The sequence below is a fragment of the Ornithodoros turicata genome, unplaced genomic scaffold, assembly GCF_037126465.1.
Source record: "Ornithodoros turicata isolate Travis unplaced genomic scaffold, ASM3712646v1 ctg00001177.1, whole genome shotgun sequence".
NCBI classification, from domain to species: domain Eukaryota; kingdom Metazoa; phylum Arthropoda; class Arachnida; order Ixodida; family Argasidae; genus Ornithodoros; species Ornithodoros turicata.
Genome location: NW_026999490.1, coordinates 1 through 11,075, shown reverse-complemented (window position 1 = coordinate 11,075; position 11,075 = coordinate 1). Strand labels below are relative to the sequence as shown.

At 42.2% G+C, this 11,075-nt stretch overlaps 1 long non-coding RNA gene across 1 annotated transcript; it reads right to left on the bottom strand.

Annotated features, from left to right (window-relative positions):
* Nucleotides 1-764: 764 nt before the first annotated feature.
* Nucleotides 765-1,305, bottom strand: LOC135376611 (uncharacterized). The gene is made up of 3 exons (XR_010417767.1): nt 1,140-1,305; nt 910-1,005; nt 765-786 (listed from the first exon to the last, which is right to left on the bottom strand). It is a non-coding gene; the product is annotated as an uncharacterized LOC135376611 (long non-coding RNA).
* Nucleotides 1,306-11,075: the final 9,770 nt, after the last annotated feature.

Genomic DNA, 11,075 nt, shown 5'->3' with positions numbered 1-11,075 from the left:
CTTCATGTTAGACATTAACAAGAGCAGCCTTGTGCACGAAAGTCTCGTCTCATTAAAATTTAGATGCTCTCAACAGTCTTCTTTCTGTTGTGAATCTCTATCGCAGCATAACTGCACATTGCTGTTCTACGTACTGTGACTTTGCAGTAAGAGTATGGACTTTGGGTAAAAAGACTACACAGCACTGCTCAGGTATTTTTGCCCATCGAACAGTATGTATGTATGCAGTATGCACACAGTATTTGTGCACCGGACCCACTAAAAATGTCGTGAATGTGGCATTGCCCACGGTGATGCACCAAGTTGAACACAATTATTGTAGAATCCAGGTATTTTAGCTTACATGTCAAGCCAGTAGTACCACACCAGTATCCAGTGTGAAGTTGTGACAAATAAATAGTTTCCATTTTTCTTAGCTCTCAGAAAACAGACAGTGAATTAATAAGAGTAGACAATGTTAACATGAATTCTGGGCTATTCTTCAATTAAAGGTTCACAGATAGTAAAGGCACCTTCCTCAATGGACGTTGATGACACTGAAAATTCTAAAACGTTATCAGAGGCGACATCAGCTTCTGTGTGTCAAAGGATTGTATGTCCAACAGTAATCCAACTAACAGTAACAAAAATGTGCAAAAGACAAATTAACTGAACTAATGTAACGTACCTTCTATATCAGACAGTGAAGCTTGTAACAGCCCATCCACAGGAACCAGTGTCCAGACAGCAAAAGTGCTTGAACTGGGAGATAGCAGCTAATCGAAATGGCGACCTTTGTTTTCCACCCTGAAAGCACAGGTTGTAACTTTGAGGGCAGATTTAAAAGTGGTGTCAAGATGTCTGCATGCGAGTGCACATGAAAAGTTGAACATAGGTGAATACTCAAATTATAACATCACACTGTAATACCTGTTGGTGGAGGTAGACTGCAACTAACGTGCCAGCAATTTCTTCATGCACCAGATGCAAGCCAGATCATGCTTCATTTCCGCCTTCAGCGTGCACCTGTGACAATTCAGAAGTTAGATTATCAATGCTATTGTGTTGTTAATCGTGGTTATATCAGAGTAAGCGCAGTAGGACAGCTGCACAATCGATTCATTAGGCTTGCTATTTTTTGTATCTGAACCTCGACTTACCTTTTTTGCTCTCGTTTTTTGCCTTGATCCTCCGTGGCACGTTCAAAATGTTGTGCGTCGGGCACCTCAGATTTTCATCCGACGATTTCGTGCCGATATTCCAAATTGCCTCTGGAGTCGCGCGTAACCTATGATAACATTCGTTGACGAAATCCTTGCAGTGGAAATTAGCAGGCAGCACTGTCAGCCAAGAGCTTCGCACTGCTTGGTCTTTTGGCGGCTTATAAAAGGTAACACTTGAATGCTCCGATGAATTGTTCTAACAGCGTAGCACGTAGCACCGTGGCATCTTCGACAACTTCGCCGTGGCATATCGCTCCAGCCCATAAAAGGCAAGGTCAGAACAAGGAAGTGCACTTTCCAAACGACGCCGTGCCAAAAAAAAAAAAATATTCACATGCTTTGTTTCCGGCTTAGCAATAACACAACAGCTGTTCGCTTACGTACGATGCACAGAGGACGAAACGAAAGAAGCCAAGCGGCCAAGCCAAGAGTCCATGCCAAGCCAAAGACAGATAAACCGAGAGCAGTGACGTCGGTGCGCCCGTGCGCAGGGTTTGCCGATGGTCTGACGGCCGGGCGTGGGAACTAAAAAAACTGTTTTCTAAAAAACTACGAACAGTTGGAGCAAGATATTTCGCACACATATTCAGTGTTAGGTAATGAACACACAGCGCGAGTATCGCTCAGTTCTGCGGCACTTCAAAATCGGCATATCTGACCTTTAATGTGGATCGATAAATTTTAGCAATTAATCCACAATCAAATATCTTGTATAGTATGTGTGAGTATATGCACAACTTTTTAATCTATATCTTTAGAAAAATGCAAGAAATAGCGTGCATTTTTAATTTTGAAAATTTAAAGAAGAAAATTATCTTTAGTGTGGAATTTGCGTGTTACAACGTTATGAGCTAAAGACTTATAAAATTAAAGTATGGCCTTTCCATTTGTAGTGCCCAGTTGCCATGACACTAAAATAATGTGATAGGTTTTCTGTATGGTTACGGGAAATCTCGAGTATATTTTGTGAATTGGATCTACGTTTATGTGTGACCTGCGCTGATCTGGTTATTATAATTAATATAACATATCTTCCATTGTGTTTATGCATAACGCTCATCTTCATTGTACATTGGTTAAACACTTCTGATGGCTGTTGTGTGATCCGCTTCTCACAAAATCTGATTGCCACTTGGAAATTATTTCATATACGTTTGTGTGCCGTGTGTTACGAAGACTACGTGATTAGAAACGTAGACTTGGCCTGTACGTCGTGCTCGTAAAATCTTTCGTTTGCATTGTGGCATCTGATAATAGATTCGCTTTTCGCGAAGGCTTCGTATTATCTCCCAGGCAGTGAACCCCAATGCGATTGTAAAAGTTGTCGCGAACGGCTCGCCGCAATCAGTTATCTTGCCTTATTTCCCGTTTTGCCATATCTTGGCCCCCACTGCAAGCCTTGGACGGCTCCTTTTTCCTACTCAAACAATGGACAACTGTGTTGACAAAAATATTTATTTATTTGTTCCGCACTCCAATCCGGTTGCTTGTCAAAGAGGCCTTTTCTTCTTTTACTAAGTCTGGGATAGTCCAACTGATTGAGAAATATACATGCACTGTGGAATTTAATTCATGAAATATGATAAGTTTTCACATGAGATTTTTTTTTTTTTTTTTTTTGATTACGTGTTAGCTCCGCGAAGCAACTGTGGCTATGAGCGGCGTACAGACGGAGAAAGGACAGCAGGAAGGAGTGGGGGACAGGGGGATTAGTATGCGTCCTGGGCCGACTTCAGGGGGAACTGTGCCGACATTCGTCTGGAAAGTCTTCGGAAAACCCAGGGAAAACCTCAGACAGCACAGCCGGCGGTAGGATTCGAACCCACCACCTCCCAGTCTACAGCACGACCTTGGTTACCACCAACGAGCGGACGCCTTAGCCCACTCGGCCATGCCGCTGGTCATGAGATTAGTGATCATTTTTGTAATCATAGACCGATGTATCATGTCTCTAAATTTCAATGACCGATCCTTCTCGGGCAATTCTATCCATCGGGTGTTGACTTTGTACAGAATGTAGTCGAGTGAAACCTATTTGGTGGTCAGGTCTCATTCCATATGAGAATTCTTACACAAATTGTGGAATATTCGTTTCCTTAGCGATCATTGTTCTCAGTCTAGCCATGCTAAATGTAAAGTGTTTTCCATTGCGATGCGAAGAATTCATTATAATGATGACAAAGATTACAATTATTGTTTCACTTATACACTTGTTTATTTCGATAAATTACAGTTCTATTTCAAACTTTGAAGTTTTCGTTTGTTGTCTTCATTGATGAATTCCGAAGACATTAAATAGTATATTCTGATTATTGGGCGCTTGAATCCAGCGTTGATTAACGCAGGCGCTATGTTGTCGCCGTGTTTGTATTGCTTCAACAACTTGCACTTTGTCGCGATGAATTTGCACAGTCTCTTATTGATGCTTCCTTTCTTTGTATGAAGCTTCTTGAATGGCGTACAAGAGAGTATTAGATGAAAAGCGTCCGGTGGTCCACCGCAATTGATATGTTTGTTGAGTTTCAACAGGTGATAATACATCAGACCTTGCACGACAATATTGAACTTCTGTTGATTCGACATCGTTGCAGAGACTGCTAGAAGAAAATAATTGCATTGCCGTGGTAGTGGAATATATCACGTGATAAGTTTTTATGTACTTTCCATCTCAGATATATGTAATTTCAACAAATCCGTAATGAATCGTGCGATATAGACCGCTTGTATATGATAATTTGATCCGACTGCTTTCTTGATGTACGCAATGCCCATTGCAATGATTACAATTACATCTGGTCTAGTGTATTTCAATTCTTCGTTGGCAAAGCTCAAAAACTCCGCCATCAATCCTAATGGCCCTTCCGACGTTGATGTGCAGATATTTTTATAAGTATTGTAGATTCGGCATATAAATTCTTGCACCTTCAGTTCTGTAGTTTGTACCATATCTCCGAATACGACCATGTTTAGTACGTATTGAAATGCAGCGATAATGAAATCGTTTCGCGGCTCCTCCTTTTCGAAGCAGTTTTTTATCACATCTTCCCATGACTTATGGTATCGAGTACAAAATCTGTCCATCTTTTCAATGTAGAGCAATTGTCTCTTCTGTTTTCAAGTGCACATCTACACTTAATTAAAAGCATATCTATGTTTATTTTATTGATTAAAATTTTATTATCTGGTTTAGAATGCTATAATCTCCACCTGTCGTGAGAATTATTGTTTTGATTTTGTTTCAAGTATTCACTCGATTGATATTCTATGAGTTGTGAACTTACCGCACGAAATAATTATTGTCTTGTATTTGTTCCAATTGTTCACTCGCATGACATAAGTAAGTACCTCTAAGATGGGAATGCCTCATAACTCTGAGTTGCATTTCACATTTGATATTTCTCTGTGGTTCATTAGAAATTTCTGTTGCAAGATATTACAAAAATTGATGTAATTAGATCTGTTTCTCGTTTTTTTGATTGTGTATCGTTGCTACCAATTAATAATTTGGACTTTCTCTACATCTTCAATAACAATATCGCATCTCTACAAACTTAGCCGACTTGTCAACCACTTTGACAAAAGATTTCCGTTTCAGGGAAAGGATGCGAAAAGATAGTGACCCCAGCGAGTGATATCGACATCTATTTGCGCTGCACAATAAAATATATCGCCTTTGAACTCTCTTATCTGACCTCTAGAGCGCCCCGTTTGCTGAACGAAGTAATATAGCCCCTAACCCTTTGAGTGATAAAGCATGCGCGGTACTATGGTCACATAGATAGAAAAACTTTGGAAAACAGTGCATATTTTCTACGTCTTGGATACCTTCATCAAGGTTCGTAGTGTTTGTTAGAATGAAAATTGTATATTGGTCGATTTTATGATGGTTCAGTGATAGATTATTTTCCTCTATTGTTGTTTACGTGCCGCCGCGTGTTCCTCTGTTCTTCAGCGTTAAGTCTGTGCTATTACGCCTTTGATACATTGATTAGCTATTATTTCTCTATGTTTGGATGTTGCGCAGGTTTGGCTCTCTATGAATTGTAGCTGTTGATTGTGTTGTTTCTCGTTATTTCCTTACGTCTATGCTGTTCACTTAATAAGAAATTAAAAGTTGAGTAATGTTGGAATATGAAACTGAGATTCCCTATTGTGCTCGAAATGTTATGACAAATATTCACGCTATTGCAAAGATGGTTCTCACGTCTCAGACTTTTATAATACAATTTGTAATTTGATTGTAATCGTATTGATTAAGAATATCTTCTTTGTAGTGGTATAGATTTTATTTCATCTTGTGTTCGTGTCGTTCTTTGTTCTATTTGTTGGCTAGGAGTGTGCTATGTGGTGAAGTGGAATATCTTCTTTGTATTGGTATAGATTTTACTTCCTCTTGTGTTCGTGTCGTTCTTTGTTCTATTTGTTAGCTAGGAGCGTGCTATGTGATGAAGTTCATTTTTAACATGTCTATTTCCTGATGAGTTTGATTTTTCTTTTTCATTTTCTGAATGATAGATTACTTTGTTGTTTGATTAACTAATGTATTGGTATAGATTTTATTTCCTCTTGTGTTCGTGTACCATAGTCCTCCAGAGTCTCTGCTGTTCACATTTAATTGCATACAACTATCAGAACTTCCCGCTATTGCACTGATGGTTCTCACGTATAGGAATATTAGACGTTTTATAATACAATTTATAATTTTGATTGTAATCGTATTGATTAAGAATATCTTCTCTGATTAAATGCGCTATCAATTCTGATTCATTGAAAACTTCCACTAATAAAAATATTGTGTTTGATTTGTGATACCTATTCAATGCTAATGTATCATACCTGTAATAAGTATTGTTACGTGTATTGTGTTCCTTCTATTTCAGATTTTTGGCTAAGTTTTTCCCATTCACGCGGAGTCATAACATAATTCCTAATGACTTTAATAAATATATTTTCACTTGTACTTTTGTGTATGGCTATCCTTTGCATGTAAACTGCACACCTGTTGTAGCTGGAAAAATTACGATTCAAGTCGACTCAGGCTGAAAAATGACGAAAGTCGGCGGCCCAGGCTGAAAAGTGAGGAAAGTCGGCGGCCCAGGCTGAAAAATGACGAAAGTCGGCGGCCCAGGTTGAAAAATGACGAAATTCGGCGGCCCAGGCTGAATGGTAAACGCGCACGCAGCCCACCGGCCACGCGACGCCCAAGTAGGAAAATTGTGAAAGAAGTCAGCCCAGTGTGAAGGGTAAGCACGCACGCAGCCTTCCGGTCACGCTCCGCCCACCACAGCAGCCCTCCACCCGAGCACCGCCCTGTTACAGGTGGTGAAGGTTTTTCGGTTGGGTTTTTCTCCTTCACCTGATTGGCATCACAATTCCCAGCACTATTGGCTTTAATAAATATATCTCAACTTGAATAGCATTAATAAATATATTTTCACTTGTACTTTTTGTGTATGACCCTTCTTTGCATGTCTCTGCATGTAAACCGCTCACCTGCTGTATCGGAAAAATATGTGAATTCGGCCAAAGAAGTCTGCCCAGGCTGAAAAATATGCTACAATAAGCGCGCACGCAGCCCTCCCCCGCCGATAATCACGTGGACAACCCTCCGCACACGCGCCGCGCAGGGAAAAATACGCGCAGGGCTCAGGGTAGGGGGGGTCGTAGTTTCGCATCCCCGACAGCTCTATACGTCTCTCTACTACTAACAAAGTAATGTTTGTAGTGTCTCTTAGAAAGATTGTATGGGGTTCGACTAGATTAAGTCACGAGGATGATTTTATGATAGTTAAAATAATAGATTATTCTCCCCTTCTGTTGTTTCGATTAAGAATATCTTCTTTGTAGTGTTATAGATTTTATTTCGTCTTGTGTTCCTGTCCCATTGTCTTCCAGGTTCTCTGCTGTACACATACATCTATCGGCACTTTTAATTAAAGCTCCACTATGGTGGTCACATATAATAATATTAGACTTTTTATAATAAAACTTTTAATTTTGATTGTAATCGTATTGATTAAAAATATCTTCTTTGATTAAAATGTGCTACTCCTCCTGCTTAATTGAAAACTTGCGTGATTATCACTAATAAAAAATGTGATACCCCTTCAATGCTATTGCATCAGATTTTTTGGCTAAGTTTTTCCCATTCACACAGAGTCATAACATAATTTCTGACACTAATGACTTTAATAAATATATTTTCACTTGTACTTTTGTGTATGGCTATCCTTTGCATGTAAACTGCCTACTATACACCTGTTGTAGCTGAAAAAATATGTGAAGTCGGCCCACGTATGACGAAAGAAATCTGCCCAGGTTGAAGGGTAAGCGCGCACGCAGCCCTCCGGCCACGCTCCGCCCACCGGTAAGAGCCTCCACCCGAGCGCCGCCCGCCGGGTGCGGGAAAAAATACGCGAGCCAAATCGGCCAAGGCTCAAAAATGTCGAAAGAAGTCGTCTCAGGCTGAAAAATGTGAGAGGGTAAGCGCGCACGCAGCCCTCCCCCCCGCCGATAACCACGTGGACAACCCTCCGCACACGTGCCGCGCAGGGAAAAATAAGCACAGGGCTCAGGGCAGGGCCCAGGGGTCCATGTTGTAGTTTCTCATCCCCGTAGCCTCACAACCCCTACATACTACTCCCTATTTGCAATACGTGTTCATCTAGTTCTCCTTTCTCTCGAGAAAGAAAGTACCTGGCCGCTAAAAGCGTCAATGCAGACAACAGCAGTAAGACAGTAGCCACACATTTCCTGATAAAAACAGTTTTATGGAGAATATAAAATGAAAGCGTGTAACCGGTTCGCGACCCGGTTCGGGGCTGCGAACCGGTTTGCGAACCGGTTGGATTTTTGGCGTGGTTGAACCGGAACTGAACGAGAACGAAATGAAAGCAACGCGGACCTGAACCAAGCTCGTATTTCTTGCGGCTCGACGCCCTGGTGTGTGTACGTGTGCCTCTTCGCCTTGATAGCTATAGTTATGTTATGCCGTAGTGCTTGCTATCAGGGCCAGCTCTCGCTTGGCGATGCCCGACGGCATGTCGTGAGTGGACGACGGAAATAGACGCGCATTTTCGGAGTTGGGAGGGGAGAGACGTCGAGCCAAAAAAAAAAAAAAAATGCCACGACGAGCACGACGAGCTACTTTCTCACAACGTCAGCGAGAGCTGCCGAAACGATATACTGACGACCAATCAGGTGACAGAGAAAGGCCACGCCTCCTGCCTTATCGCTTAATTTGGGCTCGACGGAATGCCACTGCGGTGGGAACCCGAAAATCTTGCGCTCTGATGGGGCGGCAGAAACGTGCCGCTACTTCCCCCGCCGGACGCGACGTCGTGAGCGAGCCGGCAATTAAAATAACAATAATGACATTAGCCGGGCGAGTCAGTGCATGTCAACATGAATAGTTTTTGCACACTTTCTTATTTGGCCATACAGAGGCGATTAACTAAAAAGGTAGCTAATTGTGGTTTAAATCGTTCACAGCGCTTGGTATGTTTAGAGGAAAGTTACACGATTTTTTTCTCCAAATGTTCTATTGCGGAGGTGATCTCTGATCCTGGGGCGTATTAAATGTCATTTTTCGTATCATCAAACGCTCTGTAGGAGACTTTCTCTGCAGAAACGCTGTCGTGCGGCTCGAAGAATGGAAGCAGGGGGTAGGTAATAACGGTAACTCCTGATTCCTGTGAGACCCAGGCTTTCGTGCGGTATGCATGCCAAAAACACTCAGGAGGGCGTCTATTCTTCTTGGCGAGAGTATTATGTCATTCGTTCGATCTTCGAAGTGACAATCAGCAATAAATTCAAATATTTATTTGTTTTATTTAGATACTTCAAATAGTGTACATGGAGCAACAGTGGCAATTACACTATGAGACGATAATGTGATATAGCACAATTTTATGCAAGGTTTGATACATGCATGTGCGAAATCACAAAGGTCACTTCTGAGTCGCTCGTTCTCATTTAACTGTCCGCTTCCGGAACTGTTTTCAAGATAACAGTTCCGAAAGCATGATATGCTAATCAAGCCCCTTTCTTGGAAGCGAGTGACATTACCTACCCAAGCAGCACAATGTACTGAAAGTCGAGGGCAATAGGGGTGGACGGTATGTGTCTTATCGATGTTCCTTAGTTTCACGAGTCTGTTCAAGGCCTTCCACCTACCCGCCCACCCCTATTGCACCCGACTTTCAGTACATTTTGCTGCTTGGGTAGCTATATCGCTCTTATCGGGTTCTCGTACCTGGTAACAATTCTACGAAAACGATATGACGAACGAAGTTGCGATAGCATGTCACCCTCTTGGAAGAAATACGGCACCTGACCAGTCATACGCTCGGGATCCTTATCGGGAACACCCTCCGAAGGACAAAGACACTCTAATAGATTTCTCGGAAGTGCTGGCCACTCTTGCTACGGAGTTCCGGATAAACACGGAGAGATATTTCCACGAATTTTGCTGGAACAGTGCACTGACCTTCGATTACCGTTATACGCAACAACACGTACGCAGCTCAGCTTGAGTTTTAGGGGTTCTGCTGCGGTACTGGACGGTTGGTCTTCCGCTCGATGTAGCTACTATGCCTGAAATACTCATTTTATTTTATGTGGAACAGCAGAATGCCAGGCTCGTACAAAATAAGACTGAATAATGACAACGGAATAACGAATGACGCATAAGTAAATATTGATTACACGTTACCTCGGAAACGGAGGAAAGATGATACGAAATGCCTGCTGTCAGGTAGCGCAAAACAAAAGGTCATCCATACACAAATACGGCTGCATAAATCACTTGTTATAAGACGAATCATATAGAAAGCACTAAAAACGACCAGTCCGGTTGTGTGCGTTCGGGACATAACAAATAGATGTTCGTGACTGGGATGTTACCATTATCCTTAGAATATCAGCAATGTTCCATCTCACTTTCGTTCTCCTTTTCACACATTATTCGGCACTTGGCGTGGTAGGAGCAGCTGGATCTGTTTCGTATTTCGAATTCACGTCAGCGGTATTAAGAGCACGCGAAGCTCCTGCGGAAGTGTGAGAAGGAACGCCAACAGTGGGGCACCCAAGCGTAGCTTCCTCAACAGGTTGAGCTGAAAAGCTTAGAAAAAAAAAAGCTTCGGGCTCCCTGGGTTTCGGCACCAGATATGGAGAAAGGGAAACCAGTCGAACAAACGAAGACCCCTTTACGAAAAACTCTAGGTCTAACTGCCAACGTGTCTACGGTGGTGGTGGTGGTGATAGGGCTTGCCGTTGTCGGCCTCACGTATGTGGGCAAGGTCACGACTGACGCCCTGGGGAAATGTGCGTCCTGGGTCGACTCTTAAGGGAACTGTGCCGACATATGTCTGAAAGCGTCTGAGGAAACCCCAGGAAATACCCCAGTCAGCACAGCCGGTACCGCGATTCGTCTACACGTGTCTACACGTCACAGGAAACATTCCTTCGAACCAACCAGTATTCAGTAGAAGAAGAAACCCAGTTCATCACACGTTTCACTTCGTTGTCTTCGCCGTCCTTTCTATTACCTAAAAGCTAGAGAAGAAAGAAAGAAAGAGAGTTTGTAACAGCTTCATCAACAGGTTGAGCTGAAAAGCTTGAAAGTTGAAAGGAACATCACAAAATTCGCCCACAAGTCTGCATTTAAAAGCATCGCGATCAGAAAAAGAAGACAGTGTTTTTCAATGAAGACCAGTGTCAGCAACATGTGCTATACGCGCTCTTCGATTTTCACTGCTCTCCTCCCATAGCGGTAGGTAGTTGATATGTGCCTTACATTTACTCCCAACCTCTTGAAAGGCGAAATAAATAAACTAATATCGTCCTCTGTGCTTGTTTACAACCGCTTGTTTA